Here is a 20,832-nt window from a genome sequence, read left to right on the forward strand (position 1 = left end):
AGCCTGGCCAACATGGCGAAACCCTGTCTTTACTAAAAATACAAAAATTAGCTGAGTATGGTGGCAGGTGCCTGTAATCCCAGCTACTCAGGAGGCTGAGGCAGGAGAATCCGTTGAACCCAGGAAACGGAGTTTGCAGTGAGCCAAGATTGCAGCACTGCACTCCAGCCTGGGGGACAAGAGCGAGACTTCGTCTCGCAAAAAAAAAAGAAAAAGGTTTTCGGCTCGGAGCAAATCAGGGCAACTTTCTTCGGTCGGCCCGAATCTGGGTTCATCTAACACCAGCCACCTCCACCATGCCGTCGAAATTTGACCCCAGCGAGTTCAAAGTCGTATACCTGAGGTGCACCGGGGGTGAAGTCGGTGCCACTTCTGTGCTGGCCCCCAAGATTGGCCCCCTGGGTCTGTCTCCAAAAAAGGTTGGTGATGACATTGCCAAGGCAATGGGTGACTGGAAGGGCCTGAGGATTATAGTGAAACTGACCATTCAGAACAGACAGGCCTAGATTGAGGTGGTGCCTTTTGCGTCTGCCCTGATCATCAAAGCCCTCAAGGAACCACCAAGAGACAGAAAGAAACAGAAAAACATTAAACACAGCGGGAATGTCACTTTTGATGAGATTGTCAACATTGCTCGGCAGATGCGGCACTGATCTTTAGCCAGAGAACTCTCTGGAACCGTTAAAGAGATCCTGGGGACTGCCCAGTCTGTGGGCTGTAATGTTGATGGCCGCCACCCTCATGACATCATAGATGACGTCAACAGTGGTCCTGTGGAATGCCCAGCTAGTTAAGAAGCACAAAGGAAAATATTTCAATAAAGGAGCATTTAACCACAACAAAAAAAGACCGGGAGGCACAAACAAAGCGCAGGTCTTACAGCCGCTCATCCAGCATCGATTGCAAAATGAAGCCCAGAAGGTGGGCGACTTCTATGTGAGGTCAACAACCATGAGAGTTGGAATGGACGAGGAAAACCAAGACTTTGGGCCCAGCTGCAGAACTGTGTCATTTGCCAGGAAGGTTAATGACAAGGCCAGAAGGAGTGCAGCCTGTTTAATGTATCAGGTGGCCCTGGTAGCTGGGAACCATTGCATTTCAGGCCACGTCATGTCATGCAAAACCATAATAACCCTTTGAAAAATGAAGAAATCGATCCCATGGGGAGTCCCTTACAGTGCCAAATATCTGGACTGTCTGATTTTCACATTCACTAAGTGGCCTGAGTCAGCCAGATGAAGCGGAGGAGTTCTTAAATGGAACCAAGATTCTCTGGTGTGCACTGAGCTCTCACCTTGCGCCAGACACTGGGCCAAGGACTCCCCATCAAAAGCTGGTTTAATCTTCATAACATCCATGCCACATGGATACCGTTGTGGGTCCCCGTATTCGTTTGCTAGGGTTGCCAGAGGGAAGTACCACAGACAGGGTGGCTTAAAATCAGAACCTTGGCTGGGGGTGGTGGCTCATGCCTGTAATCCCAGCACTTTGGGAGGCCGAGGCAGGCAGATCACCTGAGGTCAGGAGTTTGAGACCAGCCTGACCAACCTGGAGAAAGCCCGTCTCTGCTAAAAATACAAATTTAGCCAGGTGTGGTGGCGCATGCCTGTAATCCCAGCTACTCGGGAGGCTGAGGCAGGACAATCGCTTGAACCTGGGAGGCGGAGGTTGCAGTGAGCCGAGATCATGCCATTGCACTCTGGCCTGGGAACAAGCATAAAACTTGGAAAAATCAGAACCTTATTTTCTCACAGTTCTAGAGGCTGTAAGTCCAAGACCAAGGGGTCAGCAGGGTTGGTTTCTTCTGCAGCGTCTCTCCATGGCCTGTAGATGCCACCTTCTCCCTGTGTCTTCATGTGGTCCTTCCTCTGAGTGTGTCTGTTGTCCTAATCTTCACTTAGAAGGATACCAGTCACATTGCGTTAGGGCCACCACAATGTCCTCATTTTAACTTTATTACCTATTTTTTTTTTTTTTTTTTTTAATTTTTGAGACAGAGTTTCACTCTTGTTGCCCAGGCTGGAGTACAGTAGGGCAATCTCGACTCACTGCAACCTCTGTCTCCCAGGCTCAAGCAATTCTCCTGCCTCAGCCTCCCGAGTAACTGGGACTACAGGCATGTGCACCATGCCCGGCTAATTTTGTATTTTTAGTAGAGATGGGGTATCTTCTCCATGTTGGTCAGGCTGGTCTCGAACTCCCGACCTCATGGGATCCACCCACATTGGCCTCCCAAAGTGCTGGGATTACAGGCGTGAGCCCCCGCGCCCAGCCCTATTACTTCTTTTAAGACCCAATTTCCAAATACAGTACAGCGACATTCTGAGATGCTGGTGGTTTGCACTTCAACATATGAATTTGGGGGAACATAGTCATCCCCTAACAGTCCATTTTACAGATATGGAAATCAAGACATAAAGAGGTTAAGTAGCTTGTTCAAGGTCTCACAGGTGGAAGTAGTAAAGTCAAGACTTCAACCTAAGTAGCTCAACTCCGAACCCATTCTTTCTTCCTTTTTTTTTTTTTAAAGGGTGAGCTAGGTGCTGTGTGAGGAGGGTGGGTGTGTCCAAGCGCCCAGAGAGGGAGAGGGGCGTGTCTGAGTTCCCCTTTTTTTTTTTTTTTAAATTTGAGATGGTGTCTCCCTGTTTGCCTCAGGCTGGACTGCAGCCTCAATCTCCTGGGCTCAAGCAATTCTCCTGCCTCAACCTCCAGAGTAGCTGGGACTACATGAGTGTGCTACCGTGCCCAGCTAATTTTTTTTTTAAAGTAGCGATGAGGGCTCCCTGTGTTGCCCAGGCTGATCTTAAACTCCTGAACTCAAGTGATCTTCCCACCTCGGCCTCCAAAAGTACTGGAATTACAGGTGTGAGCCACCTTGTCTGTTTTAAAAGTCTAAGATTTATTGTCGCTGACTTCAGGGTTCCACCCAAGCCATTCCTACACTTACTCCACTGTCCCCACTGGTCTCTCCTTAAATACCCCTGTTAGGACCCCTTCTTCTTGCTCCTTATCTTACTATCTCTACAAAGGTCTTGGTTCTGAGGCTGGAAACAGAGGAGCCTCTAGATTGAATAACGTGGCTCTGCAAGCTTTGAGTCTCACACAGAGGCACTGTCTTAAAAGACAATCTCGGCCGGGCACGGTGGCTCACACATGTAATCCCAGCAATTTGGGAAGCTGAGGCAGGTGGATCACCTGAGGTTAGGAGTTCAAGACCAGCCTGGCCAATATGGTGAAACTCCATCTCTACTAAAAATACGAAATTACCTGGGCGTGGTGGGACATGCCTGTAATCCTAGCTACTCCGGAGGCTGAGGCAGGAGAATTGCTTGAACCTGGGAGACAGAGGTTGCAGTAAGCCGAGCTGGCACCATTGCACTCCAGCCTGGGCAACAAGAGCAAAGACGATCTCTGCTGCTGTAGGTTACAGTGAGGCTGGGCATGGGGTTGGAAGGTACCAGGGCCCAGTGTCCACTCCAGGCTGTTCAATTCCTGGGAGTGAACCATATGGGCCACAAGTCAGCAGTGCAGGCTGAGCACCTACCGTGTCCAGGACCCACCATGACCCGGTATGTCCCCCGACTGCATCATGGCCTTGGAACAGGCCCCTGGACTGCAATCAGCGTAGAGTGTGTGGTACATTGGCCTCCACTCCCTGTCAGCTCTACACCTCTCCTGCTAGCACAGGAAGCTGCTTCAGGGGAGGGGGTGACCTGGAATGGGTCATTTGGCCAAGGGCTACAAAGGGAGACAATGGCAGAGGGCATGTGGGGATGAGGACTTGGTCTCTGTGGATACCGGACATCCTCTGGGACACCCCAGAATAGATGGTAGTAACTGAAAGGGCACTGGAGGTTTTGCAAGAGCAAGTTGGTGTGAGAGCCTGAGCATAGCATTCGTGACTTGGGTTTTGAGAGAAAGGCCAAGGAAAAAAAGAATTCGGGCCGGGCGCGGTGGCTCAAGCCTGTAATCCCAGCACTTTGGGAGGCTGAGGCGGGTGGATCACGAGGTCAAGAGATCGAGACCATCCTGGTCAACATAGTGAAACCCTGTCTCTACTAAAAATACAAAAATTAGCTGAGCATGGTGGCACGTGCCTGTAGTCCCAGCTACTCAGGAGGCTGAGGCAGGAGAATTGCTTGAACCCAGGAGGTGGAGGTTGCAGTGAGCCGAGATCGCGCCATTGCACTCCAGCCTGGGTAACAAGAGCGAAACTCTGTCTCAAAAAAAAAAAAAAAAAAAAAAAGATAAAGAAAAAGAAAAGAAGAATTCATATGCAGGCAGAGAGGACAGCATGAAGAGAGGCTCAAGGCCATGTGTGAGCCCCACTAGGGAATGAAATCTATAATCATTTATCATAAGTGACCACACAGGGGCCAGGAGCATGGTTCAACCACCAGGGAAATGGCTCAAATGAAAAATGTCTGAGAATGTACCCTAAACACATCCCCACCATGGTGGTTTCAGTAACTACCAGTGAGAGTAAATGATGCCTCCAAGTTTTCTATTAAGTATCTTTGTGCCAGTTTTAAAGTGTGTTAGATGCTACTCTGGCATGGTGCTTTCTGTATGAAATAGTGATAAGCTGCTTTCTATATCCACTAGGTTTATGTAAATTAGAAAAAAAATCATTGTGAGTCTACAGACACTTGCATTTGGCCTCTCCAGAGTTATGTGTGGTTGGATGGGATGGCTCATGCCTGTAATCTCAGCATTTTGGAAGGCCAAGGTGAGAGGATCACTTGAGTTCCAGAGTTCAAGACCACCCAGAGCAACATGGTGAAACCCCTGTCTCTATAACAAAAAATTTTTTTGTTTTTTGTTTCTGAGACAAGGTCTCACTCCGTTGCCCAGGCTAGAGTGCAGTGGTACAATCTTGGCTCACTGCAACCTCCGGCTCCAGGGTTCAAGCGATTCTCTTGCCTCAGCCTCCCAAGTAGGTGGGGTTACAGGCACATGCCACCATGCCCAGCTAATTTTTGTATTTTTAGTACAGATGGGTTTTCACCATGTTGGCCAGGCTGGTATTGAATTCCTGACCTCGTGATTCACCGGCCTCGGCCTCCCAAAGTTCTGGGATTACAGGTATGCACCACCACACCAGTCGGCGAGAGTTTGTTTGTTTGTTTCAGACAGGGTCTCCCTCTGTTTCCCAGGCTGGAGTGCACTCCTGCGATCAGGACTCACTGCAGCCTCTTCCTTCTAGGCTCGCTCAAAAGATCCACTTCGGCCAACCTGGGAGGTGGAGACTGAAGATCTCACCACTGCACTCCAGCCTGGGGCACGGAGCAAGACTCTGTCTCCAAGAAAAAAAAAAAAAGAAATGCGTATATATGTAAGCATTCAGATCCATGTTTCCAATAATTATATAGAGTTTCCTTTACAAAAAGGATTCATGCCAGGCACGGTGGCTCATGCCTGTAATCCCAGCACTTTGGGAGGCCGAAGTGGGCAGATCACGAGGTCAGGAGTTGGAAATCAGCCTGGCCAACATAGAGAAACCCCGTCTATACTAAAAATGCAAAAATACAAAAAAGTTAGCTAGACATGGTGGCGCGCACCTGTAGTCCCAGCTACTGGGGAGGCTGAGGCAGGAGAATTGCTTGAACCTGGGAAGCAGAGGTTGTGTTGAGCGGAGATCGTACCACTGCACTCCAGCCTGGGTGACAGAGCGAGACTCTGCCTGAAAAGAATAAAAGGATTCATTTAAGTTTAAAGTAAGTGTTTGGGGCCAGGCGAGGTGGCTCGTGCTTGTAATCCCCGGACTTTGGGAGGCCAAGGTGGGTGGATCATGAGGTCAGGAGTTTGAGACCCGCCTGGCCAATATGGTGAAACCTGGTCTCTATTAAAAATACAAAAATTAACCAGGCGTGATGGTGGGCACCTATAATCCCAGCTACTTGGGAAGCTGAGACAGAAGAATTGCTTGAACCCAGGAGGTGAAGGTTGCAGTGAGCCGAGATCTCGCCACTGCACTCCAGCCTAGGCAACAGAGTGAGACTCCATCTCGAAAAATAAAATAAAAAATAAAAATAATATTAATAAAATAAGTGGATCATAAACATGTTATGTGGTTCATAAACGCGATTGGGTTTTCATGTTCATGTGTTGAATGTGCCTCCTTCAAACCTTGTTAGGCCATCAGCACATTACCCATCTGATGTGAACTTCAAAAAAATGGAAGAGAGCCAGGTGCTGTGGCTCACACCTGTAATCCCAGCACTTTGGGAGGCCAAGGCGGGTGGATCACTTGAGGTCAGGAGTTTGAGACCAGCCTGGTCAACATGATGAAACTCTGTCTCTATTAAATAAACAAAAATTAGCCGGGCATGGTGGTGCATGCTTGTAATCCCAGCTACTTGGGAGGCTGAGGCAGGAGAATCTCTTGAATCCAAGAGGTGGAGGTTGCAGTGAGCTGAGCTGGCACCACTGCACTCCAGCCTGGACGACAGAGTGAGACTGTCTCAATAAAGAAAAAAAAAAAAAGGAAAAAAGAAAATGTTTTAGTTTAAAATAAGATATGGGAAGAAGGTTCAAAAACAACCTTGGCCTGAGGAATAGGATTTGATGCTTCTGGCGCCTCCCAATTCTGACATTCTCCAGTCTATGATGGACCGTGGTCTCTCACTGTCTAGAAAAATCCATGGTGAAGGAACGTGAACAAGAAAGCAAGCCTGCTTAAAAGCATGCATTAAGCAGGTCTGGTCCCAATCCATGGATAACCTTTTCACTCTGAAAGTGTTACCAGGCGGGGAACTGTGGCTTACACCTGTAATCCCAACACTTTGGGAGGCTGAGGCAGGAGAATTGCTTGAGCCTGGGAGTAGAACCTGGGCAACATCCCATCTCTCCATAAAATTTAAAAATTACCTGGGTATGATGGTGTGCATCTGCAGTCCCAGCTACCCAGTAGATTGAGGCAGGGGGATTGCTGGAGCCCAGGAGGTGGAATGAGTTATTATTGCACCACTACACTCCAGCCTGAGTGACAGAAAAAACCCTGTCTCAAAAAACTTTTTTTAACATAGAAAAAGTGGGCTGGGCATGGTGGCTCAGGCCTGTAATCCCAGCACTTTGGGAGGCCAAGGTGGGTGGATCATCTGTGGTCAGGAGTTCCAGACCAGCCTGACCAACATGGTGAAACCCCGTCTCTACTAAAAATACAAAATTAGCTGGGCATAGTGGCACATGCCTGTAATCCCAGTTACTTGGGAGGCTGAGGCAGAAGAATTGCTTGAACCCAGGAAGCAGAGGGTGCAGTGAGCCGAGATCGCGCCACTGCACTCCAGTCTGAGTGACAGAGCGAGACTCTGTCTCCAAAAAAAAAAAAGCATTGCCAAGTGTGAGACCCCATCATCAGACCGTGGCAAGATTACGGGGCTCAGGTAGCAGGAAGTTGGCACCACAGGAGGATGCAAATCACTGATGGGAGCCTGATCTTGGTCTATATGTATGAAAGACAGCCATTTCTTTTTTTTTCTTTTGAGATGGAGCCTTGCTCTGTCACCCAGGCTGGAGTACGGTGGTGAGATCGCAGCTCACTGCAGCCTCTGCCTCCTAGGTTCAAGCAATTTTGCCTCAGCCTTCTGAGTAGCTGGGATTACAGGTGCCCGCCAGCATGCCTGGCTAATTTTTCTATTTTTAGTAGACATGGGGTTTCACTATCTTGACTAGGCTGGTCTTGAACTCCTGACATCATGATCCACCCGCCTCGGCCTTCCAAAGTGCTGGGATTAGGGGTGTGAGCCACTGCACCTGCCCAAGACAGTCATTTCTGTGTCCACTAGTTGCTCTGCAAAGCATCGTTTTCTAGCTGGAATCCAGTCCTTCCTTTGAGGAATGAGAAGACTAGGACCCAGGGAAGCTGAGCTGTCTCCAAGTCTGAACGAATGGAGGGGAACCGTGTGCCCGCGCCCTCGAGGCGGTGGCTCAGTCCCTCCCACTCTCACAATGAAACCACTCATTATTTTTCATCTTCTCGGTGGTTTAAATCACTGTTATTATGCACGCATTTTTCAGAAGATTGCATTTCTTACCAAACCTCATTAAATTTCTCAAGACTTGAGCTGGTTCCCCTTCCTTGCTTCAGAGGGAAGGAGGGAATTTGGCTGACCCAGAGGCATTTTCCTCCCATACCATCACCACCTGATGCTCTGTGTCCAAAACAGGGTGTTCAGGATGTCTGGGCAAACTGTCTGATACGGAGGGGGTTTCCAGATGACTTACAGAGCAGGGATGGGCACAGGTGACCCCAGGATCTCAAGCAGGGCCCCCTGGGGCAGCTGAAAAGGGTGAACTAGAGCAAGAAACAGCTCTGGAACTGTTTGGGTTCAAATTCCAGCTCTAGCTGGTTATGGTGGCTCACACCTGTAATCCCAACACTGGGAAGCCGAAGCAGGAGGATCACCTGAGGTCAGGAGTTCAAGACCAGCCTGGTAAACATGGCGAAACCGTCTCTACTAAAAAATACAAAAACTAGCTGGGGATGGTGGCATGTGCCTGTAGTCCCAGCTACTCGGGAGGCCGCGATAGGAGAATCTCTTGAACCCAGGAGGCAGAGGCTGCAGTGAGCTGAGATCATGCCATTGTACCTCAGCCTGGGCAACAGAGCGAGACTGTCTCAAAAAAAAAAAAAAATCTTGTTTGAGACCAGAAAAACTGGCTAAAAGTAATACATGAAGAAGGTCCTGGCTCATATCAGTAAGACACTTTCAAGTTTACAAAGCAAGTTCATCTCTGTTGGGCCTCACAACCAGCTGGTAAGGACATGGGTCACAGATTATTACACCTATTTTATAGTATGGGAAGCTGAGACTCAGAAAGGTCAAGAGTCTTACCTTTTAACTTTTCTGTCTCCCTTTATTAGACCTCAAGCTTCAAGAGGGAAGGCTCAGACTTATCTTGTTTCCCGCTGTGTCTACAGGCTCAACCACCGCTTCCAGAACACAGTATTTGTTCTGCAAATATCCTGCAAATGAGAGTAGTAATGAAGCCATCCTCACAAGGTTAACAAGAAATCCAGGCGGAAAGAATGTTATAATTAAGCATTAATCAGGCTTCACTTTGACCCACTTCCTTATAACCAAAAGTCACCTAGCATTAGCTATTGGCTATTTGTATCCTCATTATTCCTATAGATAGGTGCTTTTTTTTGGATGGAGTCTGCTGCCGAGGCTGGAGTACAGTGGTGTGATCTCTGCTCACTGCAGCCTCGGCCTCCCAGGTTCAAGCAATTCTCCTGCCTCAGCCTCCTGAGTAGCTGGGACTACAGGTGCCTACCATGCCCAGCTAATTTTTGTATTTTTAGTAGAGACAGAATTTCACCATGTTGACCAGGCTGGTCTTAAACTCCTGACCTCAGGTGATCCACCTGCCTCAGCCTCCCAAAGTGCTGGGATTAAAGGTGTGTGTGAGCCACTATGCCTGGCCATTTTTGTATTTTTAGTAGAGATGGGGTTTCACCATGTTGGCCAGGCTGGTCTGGAACTCCTGACCTCAGATGATCCACCCGCCCTGACCTCCCAAAGTGCTGGGATTACAGTCATGAGTCACCCCGCCTGGCCTGTTGTTACCATTGCTATTTTATAGGTGCTCAGAGAGATGACCTAAGTTCCCAGAAGTTACACGCAGGAAAGTGGCAGAGCAGGATTCAACCCAGGCTTGTGGAATCCCAGAGCCTGTGCCCTTCCCTTCACTGCGTCACAGCTTCCCCTGAGGACCCAGTGCAACCCAAGTTCTCTGGGTGTGTTTCACTCCCTGGAGTCCTCTGCTATCCTGAGGGTGGGTTCCAGAGTGGCCTCCTTCTCTGCATCCCAATTGGATTCCTCAGAGCCACCGCCTTCCTCCTGCCCAGCTCAGTGCAGGGTGCTCCAGGGCCTGGCACCCGAGGGATGTGCAGGCAGTGGTGTGAGAGTGAGTGGGAGGGGCCTCTGATCATCCACCAAGTTGAAACCTGCTTTGCCTGGCATGACCCTCAGCTAGGCAGCCCGGACTCTCCAGCTGCCAGCCTGGCCATGCCAGGGGCCAAGAAGGATGCTTCAGGCAAAATCCCCACATGTAAGACTCTGGCTTCCGAGGGCCGCTCCAGAGAGGCAGGTGACAGGAATGCACCCCGGGGTGGGGACATCGGAGCTCTCCAGCCAAGCAGCTCTGCTCAGAGGAAACTGGGAAACCTGCAAGTCTTCGGGAGTGCCTCAAAGCACAAACCTCAACCTGAAATAGAGACCTCATTCAACCCGGCCATGAATCCCTAGCACACCGTCCATTAGAGAACAGCTCCTTTCCAAACCAATTTATGCGGGTGTTAAAAACCATTTCTGGCCAGGCGTGGTGGCTCATGCCAGTAATCTCAGCACTTTGAGAGGCCAAGGTGGGTAGATCACAAGGTCAGGAGTTCCAGACCAGCCTGGCCAATACGGCAAAACCCCATCTCTACTAAAAATACAAAAATTAGCCTGGCGTGGTGGTGCACAACTGTAGTCCCAGCTAGTCGGGAGGCTGAGGCAGGAGAATTGCTGGAATCTGGGAGGCGGAGGTTGTGATGAGCCAAGATCGTGTCACTGCACTCCAGCCTGGGGACAAGAGCCAGACTCTGTCTCAAGAAAAAAACAAAAAAAAAACAAAAAACCATTTCTGAATCAATGACTAGACAAATCACAGGACTTTTCAGTAGTTAGGAATTTTTTTTTTTTTCAGGCTAGATTCCCAGCCTGGAGTGCAATGGTGTGATCTCAGCTCACTGCAACCTTTGCCTCTGGGTTCAAGTGATTCTCCTGCCTCAACCTCTGGAGTAGCTGGGATTACGTAGCATCTTAAAAGAAGTTGCCATTCACCCCACACACAATTCTTTTCTTTCTTCCTTTTCTTTTTGTTTTTTTGAGAGGGAGTCTTGCTCTTTTGCCCAGTTCTAGGATTACAGGCGTGAGCCACTGCACCCGGCCTCTTTTTAAAATTTTTTTTGAGAAGGAGTCCTGCTCTGTCACCCAGGCTGTAGTGAAGTGCTATGATCTCTCAGCAAACTGGCAACCTCTGCCTCCCAGGTTCAAGCAAATCTTCCACCTCAGCCTCCCAAGTGTTAGGATTACAGGCATGTACCACCATGCCCGGCTAATATATATTTTTTGAGACAGAGTTGCCAGGGGCCATGGCTCACGCCTGTAATCCCAGCACTTTGGGAGGCCGATGCCGGCCTATCACCTGAGGTGGGGAGTTCGAGACCAGCCTGACCAACATGGAGAAACCTTGTCTCTACTAAAAAGACAAAATTAGCCGGGCGTGGTGGCCCACGTGCCTGTAATCCCAGCTACTCGGGACACTGAGGCAGGAGAATTGCTTGAACCTAGGAGGTGGAGGATGCAGTGAGCTGAGATCAAGCCATTCCACTCCAGCCTGGGGCAACAGAGTAAAACTCCTCCTCAAAAAAAAAAAAAAAAAAAGGCAAATATTTCCTAATCAGATCTTAGTAAATCTCTTTAGGATTGGGGAGAATCTGAAAGAAAAAGATCTAGCTATGTTAATAGAGATTCTTTACAGATGCAAATTTCCCCAAACAAAGAACAGCTTTGTAGGGCCATTTCAAAATATGACAAAGAAACATGTTTTGGGGTAAAATATTTTTCTTTTCTTTTTTTTTTTTAAAAAGATGGGGTTTCTCCATGATGGCCAGGCTGATCTTGAACTCCTGACCTCAGGTGATCCACCCACCTCGGCCTCCCAAAGTGCTAGGATTACAGGTGTGAGCCACCGCGCCCGGCCTTAGTATTTTTATTTTCTTCTTTGTCTCATAATGTATGCCAGAGTCAGTCAGGTTAGAAAGTCAGTCACAATACGTAGGGTTAAATAAAACCCATCTGATGAGAATTTATGATTTGTAAGACATGACTCCCAGACCCCTTAGGTAGAAATTTGGGCAAGATAAAAATCAGAGTTTAGTCCTCATATCTCACATATGGGCCCAGGAAGTGGACACTCTTAAATTCCCCTTTCACAGATGAGGAAACTATGGCAGATTATGAGAGGCTTGGCCAGGGACAGTGTAAGAACAGGCACAGGCTGGGCGAGGTGACTCATGCCTGTAATCCCAGTATTTTGGGAGGCCAAGGAGGGTGGATCACCTGAGGTCAGGAGTTCAAGAGCAGCTTGGCCAACATGATGAAGCTCCGTCTCTACTAAAAATACAAAAATTATTAGTTGGGCATGGTGGTGTGCCCCTATAATCTCAGCTACTTGGAAGGCTGAGGCAGGAGAATCGCTTGAACCCAGGAGGCAGAGGTGGCAGTGAGCTGAAAGCGTAACACTGCACTCCAGCCTGGGCAACAAGAGCAAAACTCCGTCTCAAACAAACAAACAAACAAACAAACAAACACCCAGCACAGGTAGAGATGATTAAATAGCAGTGAGCTCAGAATCTTGGGGAAGGGTGAAGGAAGACGAGTGGGGTGTGTACCCATCTTGATTCCTTGGCTGGTACCCTATTCATTAGAGTCACAAAAGACAGATTAACAAGAGAAAAATAAACAGAAGTTGATTATGACACTTGTACATGGGAGTACTCAGAGGTGAGTGACTCAAGAGGGTGGTTAGAACTGGGGCTTACATAGCATCTTAACAAAGGAATAAAACGTACTTAAAGACGTGAAAACAGAAAGGGAAAGGGCTGAGTTTCTAGGGCAGCAGATCGTGAGAGGTTCCATAGACGGAGGAATGGAAGAAGAGAGCTAGGAGTGGTGTCGGTTTTGTAGATTCCTCTGGGCCGTCCCAGGCAGTTAAGGGTCTAGAGGTGTCTCTGGGATCAACTTCTGGCCTTCCTAGTGTTTTTGGTTTTTTTTTGCCAGCGGGGAGGTGGGCACATTTGTAAATTTATGTCTTGCTTTTTGGCTGCTATGGGAAAAGCATAGAGCTTTTTTTTTTGAGATGGAGTTTCGCTCTTGTTGCCCAGGCTGGAGTGCAATGGCATGATCTCGGCTCACCACAACCTTTGCCTCTTGGGTTCAAGAAATTAGCTGGGATGACAGGCATGTGCCACCACACCTAGCTAATTTTGTAATTTTAGTAGAGATGTAATTTTGTAATTTTCTCCATGTTGGTCAGGCTACTCTCGAAGTCCCGACCTCAAGTGACCTGCCCGCCTTGGCCTCCCAAAGGGTATGGATTACAGGCATGAGCCACCATGCCCAGTAGAGAGAGTTTTTATTGTATCTGCCTCTTCTCAATTGCTTTTATCTCAACAGGATCCTTATGGCGAAGTGGCAAGTTTTGGGCTATTGTATCTGTCACCCTTCAGAGGAGTCTGAAGAGGCTCTAGAGAGGCGGGGCCCAGAAGAGGTGGGTGGGATTCAGGAGGGAAAGGGGATTTGCTCAAGTAAAGGGAGCAGGGAGAGTTGTCCCATCTCCAGGATCTCAACCCCTTCCTTGCTGGAAGGTTCTCCCCACTATTCTTGACTCAAGGGCCCAGTCCAATCCTTTATTTTCCTTTGGGACAGAGTCTTGCTCTGTCACTCAGCCTGGAGTGCAGTGTTGTGATGTCCACTCGTTGCAACCTCTGCCTCCTGGGTTCAGGCAATTCTCCTGCCTCAGCCTCCCAAGCAGCTGGGAGACTACGGGTGCTCACCGCCATGCCTGGCTAAGTTTTGTATTTTTAGTAGAGAAGGGGTTTCGCCATGTTGGCAAGGCTGGTCTTGAACTTCTGACCTTAGATGATCCACCCGCCTCGGCCTCCCCAAATGCTGGGATTATAGGCATGAGCCACTGCGCCCGGCCCTGCCTCCCATTTCTGAGCTACATTGAGCTACTGAACTTCTCTGTGCCTTACTTTCCTATTCTGTAAAATAGGAATAACAAATCAAAGGCTTCTTAAATGAATTAAATAAATTTTTAGGCCAAGCGCGGTGGCTCACGCCTGTAATCCCAGCACTTTGGGAAGCCGAGGCAGGCAGATCATAAGGTCAGGAGTTTGAGACTAGCCTGACCAACATGGTGAAACCCTCTCTCTAAAAAAATAAAATAAATAAATAAATTAAATAAATAGTTAAAAAAAAATTTTTTTTTTTGAGACAGAGTCTCACTCCATCACCAGGCGCCAGGCTGGAGTGCAGTGGCGTGACCTCGGCTCACTGCAACCTCTGCCTCCCAGGTTCAAATGATTCTCCTGCCTCAGCCTAATTTTTGTTTTTTTAGTAGAGACAGGGTGTTGGCCTGGTCTTGAACTCCTAACCTCAGGTAATCCACCCACCTTGGCCTCCCGAAGTTCTGGGATTACCAGCATGAGCCACTGCACCCAGCCTTTTTTAAATTTTAATTTTTAATTTTTAAGAATAGAGATGGGGTTTCGTCATGTTGCCCAGGCTGGTCTCAAACTCCTGAGCTCAAGCAATCCACTCACCTCAGCCTCCCATAGCGCTAGGATTATAGGCGTCAGCCAAGGTGCCTGGCCTTAAGTACTAAGTAATATCTGTAATGAACGTCTCATGCAGCCTGCCTGGCACACGAGAGTCCATTCACGCGTCCCTTTGTAAATTCCATAACCAGCTCCTCCAACCTGTGTGAAAAAGTGCCAACAGTACTCTCAAAGCAGATGTTGGGTTTTCCTGGTCTCTTGTGAGCACTCTTTATTGTAAAACACAAAAACAGAATTCCTCTGCTATGTTACATACAGATGTGATATTTCTTCATTCTTTTTTTTTTCTTTACTTTTTTGAGACAGAGTTTTACTCTGTCACCCAGGCTGGGGTGTAATGGCGCAATCTCAGCTCACTGCAACCTCCGCCTCCTGGGTTCAAACGATTCTCTTGTCTCAGCCTCCCAAGTAGCTGCGATTACAGGCGCCTGCCACCACGCCCAACTAGTTTTTGTCTTTTAGCAGAGATGGAGTTGTTGGCCAGGCTGGTATTGAACTCTTGAACTCGTTATCCGCCCGACTTGGCCTCCCAAAGTGCAATTACAGTCATGAGCCATCTCACCTGGCAATTTTTTGTATTTTTAGTTAGAGACGGGGTTCGAAGGGGGAGGTCTCACCAGGTTGGCCAGCCTGGTCTTCAACTCCTGACTTCAGGTGAACCTCACTCCTCAGCCTCCCAAATTGCTGGGAGACATGAGCCATTACGCCCCACAACATTTCTTCATTCTTTTAAACTTTGAGGCATGACTTACACATAAAATGCATGCACACATTTTAAGTGTACAGTTCATAGCTCTTTTTCTTTTTTTTTGACAGAGTCTCTCTCTGTCCCCCTGGCTGTAGTGAAGTGGTGCGATCTCTGCTCACCACAACCTCTGCCTCCCAGGTTCAAGTGATTCTCCTGCCTCAGCCTCCTAAATAGCTGAAGTACAGGCACGCCCCACCACACTCTGCTGGATTTTGTATTTTTAGTAGAGACGGGGTTTCACCATGTTGACCATGCTGGTCTCAAACTCCTGACTGCAAATGACCTGCCTGCCTTGGCCTCCCAAAGTGCTGGAATTTCAGGCATGAGCCACCGCACACTGCCATGACTCTTGAGAAATATGAGCACTCATCTGTCATATGTGAAGCATGTCCAGGATCCAAGGGTGTTCCCTCCAGCCCCTTTGCTATCTCTCATCTCCCACCCTCTTCCCCCAGGCAACTTCTGTTCTGATTTCTGTCACTATGACTCAGTTTTCCCTGTCCTAAAACTTAATTACTTTAATTAAATGTATTTATTTATTCTGAGACGGAGTTTGGCTCTTGTTGCCCAGGCTTGAGTACAGTGGCACAATCTCTGCTCACTGCAACTTCCACCTCCCAGATTCAAGCGATTCTCCTTCCTCAGTCTCCCAAGTAGCTGGGATTACAGGCATGCACCACCATGTCCAGCTAATTTTGTATTTTTAGTAGAGACAGGGTTTCTCCATGTTGGTCAGGCTGGTCTCAAACTCCCGACCTCAGGTTATCCGCCTGCCTCAGCCTCCCAAAGTGCTGGGATTACAGGCATGAGCCACCGCGTCCCGCCAAAACTTTATTTTTTATTTTATTTATTTATTTATTCTGAGGTGGAGTCTCATTCTGTCTCCCAGATGGGAGTGCAATGGCATGATCTCAGCTCACTGCAACCTCCACCTCCCAGGTTCAAGCCATTCTCCTGCCTCAGCCTCCTGAGCAGCTGGGATTACAGGTACACACTGCAATGCCTGGCTAGTTTTTTGCATTTTTTGGTAGAGATGGGGTTTCACCATGTTGGCCATGCGGGTCTCTAACTCCTGACCTCAAGTGATCTGTTTACCTCAGCTTCCCAAAGTGCTGGGATTACAGGCATGAGCCACCGCATCTGTCCTTATTTATTTTTTTGAGATAGGGTCTCACTGTCTCACTATCTGCCCAGGCTGGAGTGCAGTCGCATGACCTCGGCTTACTGCAACCTCTACCTCCAGGGTTCAAGCCATTCTCATGCCTCAGCCTCTAGAGTAGCTCGGATTACAGGTTTGTGCCACCACGTCCAGCTAATTTTTGTACTTTTTGTAGAGATGGGGTTTCTCCCTCTTGGGCAGCCTGGTCTCCAACTCATGACCTCAGGCAATCCACCCGCCTTGGCCTCTCAAAGTGCTCGGATTACAGACCCAGCTATTAGCCACTGCTCTAGGCTGAGTCCACTCTTTTTTATTGCTGAACAAGTTTTTCGGTGCACAGGACAGGGGAGGAAGCTAGAGCCCTCTCCTGAAACAAGGGGCAGGTTAAATACAGAAAAACTACCCAAGTTGATTAAGATGTTTACCTTATATATATATGGGAGAAACCAAGAGAAAAGGGGAAATCTCCAAGAGGTGGCTTTGCTTTGTGGCTTAAAAACTATCTTCAACTAACATGAAGAAAGGTATGGTGGGGGGCTGGGCACGGTGGTTCAGGCCAGTAATCCCAGCACTCTGGGAGGCCGAGGCAGGCAGATCACCTGATGTCAGGGGTTCAAGACCAGCCTGGCCAACATGGTGAAACCCTGCCACTACTAAAAATACAAAAGTTAGCCGGGTGTGATGATGGGTGCCTGTAATCCCAGCTACTCGGGAAGCTGAGGCAGGAGCACTGTTTGAACCCGGGAGGCAGAGGTTGCGGTGAGCTGAGATTTTGTCACTGTTCTCCAGCCTGGGTGACAGAGCAGGACTCCTTCTCAAAAAATAAAATAAAATGAAGTAAAATAATAAAATAAAATAGAAACTGGGCATGGTAGCTCACTCCTGTAATCCTAGCACTGGGCAAAATGGCGAGACTCCCTCTCAAAAAAAAAAAAAAAAAAAAGGAAAAAAGAAATGTGTGCAGGGCAAAGGGCAGCTGTGGTAGGTTAGGTAACCAGAAAAAGCTCGGAGAACAAGGGTTTGTCATGTGGATTGCAGTTGTTGCTTTCTCCATTGATAAGAGTTTCTAGTAATTTAGAGTCATCCTTCTCTTCCTGATCCAGAGAGGGAGATACCCTTGCACGTGGAGATTTCCTTTAGAGATGCAAATTTCCCTTACAAAAGAGTAACTCCTACTCTGTTTTTAGAGCTTCTCTTGTGTCTGCAGTTTCTCAAAATAATCGGCTCTAAATAATCCTTATGCCAATGAGGCATATTTTGGAGTGGTAGCTTCTGGTCTGCTGCAGTCTTATTTTGGGGTGGCATATTTCTGGTTCTCCACAACACTTTTGCACCGTGTACAGATATGCCACAATTTGTTTATCCATTTTCCTATTGCTGGACATCTGAATTCTTTCTAGTTTGGGGCTGTTATGCACACATCAGCGATGAATATTCAGGTAAAAGTCTTGTGTAGCCACATGGTATCAATCTCACATAAATATCTAGGAGTGAGATTGGTGAGATTTATGGTGTGTGTATTAGAAATGGACAAACTATTTCCAAAGTAGTTGTACTACATTACATCCTCACCAGCAAATTATGAATGTTCTGTTTGCTCCTAATCCTCTACAACACTTGATATTGTCAATCTTTTTTTTTTTTTTCAGTCAGAATCTCCCACTGTCACTTAGGCTGGAGGGCAGTGGCACAGTCTTGGCTCACTGCAGCTTCATCCTCCAGTGCTCAAGTGATCCTCCCAGCTCAGCCTCCAGAGCAACTGGGACGACAGGTGTGCACCATCACACTTGCTTAATATACTTTTTTTTTTTTTGAGACGGAGTTTCACTCTTGTTACCCAGGCTGGAGTGCAATGGCGCAATCTCGGCTCACCGCAACCTCCACCTCCTGGGTTCAGGCAATTCTTCTGCCTCAGCCTCCTGAGTAGCTGGGATTACAGGCACGCGCCACCATGCCCAGCTAATTTTTTTTTTGTATTAGTAGAGACGGGGTTTCACCATGTTGACCAGGATGGTCTCGATCTCTTGACCTCGTGATCCACCCGCCTCGGCCTCCCAAAGTGCTGGGATTACAGGCTTGAGCCACCGCGCCCGGCCTACTTTTTTAATCTTTAATTCTTTTTCTTTTCTTTTCTTTTTTTTTTTGAGACGGAGTTTTGCTGTTGTTATCCATACTGGAGTGCAATGGCGCGATCTCGGCTCACCGTAACCTCCACCTCCTGGGTTCAAGCAATTCTCCTGCCTCAGCCTCCTGAGTAGCTGGGATTACAGGCATGCGCCACCATGCCCAGCTAATTTTTGTATTTTTAGTAGAGACAGGGTTTCACCATGTTGACCAGGATGGTCTTGATCTCTTGACCTCGTGATCCACCCACCTCGGCCTCCCAAAGTGCTGGGATTATAGGCGTGAGCCACCGCGCCCAGCTCTTTTTCTTTTTTGTAGAGACAGAGTCTCACTGTGTTGCCCAGTGTGAGAGATTGGAAAGTTCTTCCAAGTTTGTATAACTACATTATGAGGAGTTACAATCTCTTGCTCTACGGCCATTATCTGCTATTAGCATAAACATATACCCATGTATATATATTCTCTATTCTCTAAAGCAGCTACCTCTTCTTTTTTTTTTTTTTGAGACAGAGTCTCGTTCTGTCGCCAGGCACCAGGCTGGAGTGCAGTGGCGCGATCTCAGCTCACTGCAACCTCCACCTCCCAGGTTCAAGCAATTCTTCTGCTTCAGCCTCCCGAGTAGCTGGGACTACAGGCGCATGCCACCATGCCCAGCTAATTTTTCTATTTTTTTAGTAGAGACTGGGTTTCACTATGTTGACCAGAATGGTCTTGGTATCTTGACCTCGTGATCCGCCCGCCTCAGCCTCCCAGAGTGCTGGGATTACAGGCCTGAGCCACCGCACCCGACCCAGCAGCTATGTCTTAAATCAGTTACCTTGACTCACTCTGACATGTCTGAACAGGACCTGGCAAGCTCCAAACCCTGGTGCAAGCCACTCCTTATTTGGAAACCCTCCTGACCTTCTCGTGACTAGCTTCCTCTCCTTCCTTTTCTTCTTTCCCCTTATCTACTCAGGAAATTTCCAAGTTCTTAGCCAGTCGGGTCAAGCATAGAATGTGAGGTCCTGTTCCAGCCAACGGAAACTGGACACAGCAGTAGAGCGACTGCCTCGAGTTATGAAAGTTATAAACGTCCCTGTCTCCTTTGTTTAGGTGTGCTCTCGCGGCAAGATTGCCGGTGAGTTGTGCCCTTCCTGCAGGAAGTAAGCTAGCCTTGCTGAGCGATCCATTGTCTCAGTGTGGATAAAACTGTTTCCAACACCCAGGCTGGTCTTGAACTCCTGGGCTCAAGCAATCCTCTGGCCTTGGTCTGCCAAAGGGCTGAGATTACAGGCATAAGTCATGATGTTTTGGCAAAATGCTTTAAATGATAACCATTCTAGTATAAGTGATTGTGACTTTAATTTGATCATTGTGATTTAATTTGCATTTCCTGGATAACTAATGATATTGAACATCTTTTCATGTACTTACGGCATACTCATCTGCTTTGTTTTGTGAAATATCTGTTCAAGTGTATTGTTCATTAAAAAAAATGGGGCTGGGTGTTGTGGCTCATGCCTATCATCCCAACACTTTGGGAGGCCAAGAAGGGAGGATCACTTGAGACTAGGAGTTCCAGACCTGCCTAGACAACTTAGTGAGACCTGGACTCTACAAAACATTTAAAAATCAGCCGGGCATGGTGGTGGACATCCGTAGTCTCAGCTGCTTGGAGGCTGAGTTGGTAGGATTGTTTGAACCCGGGAACTCAGGGCTGCAGCGATCTATGATTGCACCACTGCAGTCGTCTAGCCTGGGCAACAGAACGAGACCCTCTTTTTCTTCTTTTTTTTGGATGTGGAATCTCACTCTGTCACATGATCATAGCTCACTGTGGACTTGACCTCCTGGGCTCAAGCAAGCCTCCTACCACAACCTCCTGAGAAGCTGGGATTTCAGGCATGAGCCACCACACCCGGCTAATTTTTGTATTTTGAATAGAGTTGGGATTTTGCCATGTTGCCCACACAGGTCTCGAACTCCTGGGCTCAAGTGATCCTTGGCCTCCCAAAGTGCTGGGATTACAGGCGTAGGCATTGTGCCCGGCCAACTTGTCTTATTTGTTAATGGAATGCTGTGCTTGCTGTGTTCAGAAGGAAGGATGCTATGCTGTGCTTGCCCCCTGTTGGTAGCAGGGAGGTGGGAAGGCAACTGCTGTGAAAATCCAAGGGAGAGGTGAGCACAGTTTGCTCAGGATGTTGGCAGGAAAGGCTAGGTGGTAAAACATGGTTGCATTTGAGATCTATTTTGAAGGAGGAGCCATTAGGATTCACTGGTTGTTGGGCATGGATGACTATACGGTTTTTACTCTAAGCTGCTGGAAGCCTGGAGTTGTGAACATCCATGGAGAGGGAAGATGGATGGATCAATGGAATGGGGAGCAGGCTGGGTGTGCACTTGGGAGCTCAGTCCAGGACACAC

General features: G+C 48.0%; 1 non-coding gene and 1 pseudogene across 1 annotated transcript; both read left to right on the top strand.

Moving 5' to 3' along the window:
* The first annotated feature begins 296 nt into the window (after positions 1-296).
* LOC105708421 (large ribosomal subunit protein uL11-like) lies at positions 297-817 on the top strand (annotated as a pseudogene).
* A 5,246-nt stretch (positions 818-6,063) lies between these two features.
* LOC135269577 (small nucleolar RNA U13) lies at positions 6,064-6,163 on the top strand. The gene has a single exon (XR_010337832.1). It is a non-coding gene; the product is annotated as a small nucleolar RNA U13 (small nucleolar RNA).
* Positions 6,164-20,832: the final 14,669 nt, after the last annotated feature.

This window comes from Aotus nancymaae, unplaced genomic scaffold (assembly GCF_030222135.1).
Source record: "Aotus nancymaae isolate 86718 unplaced genomic scaffold, 86718_ANA_hifiasm-v0.15.2.pri h1tg000053l, whole genome shotgun sequence".
NCBI classification, from domain to species: domain Eukaryota; kingdom Metazoa; phylum Chordata; class Mammalia; order Primates; family Aotidae; genus Aotus; species Aotus nancymaae.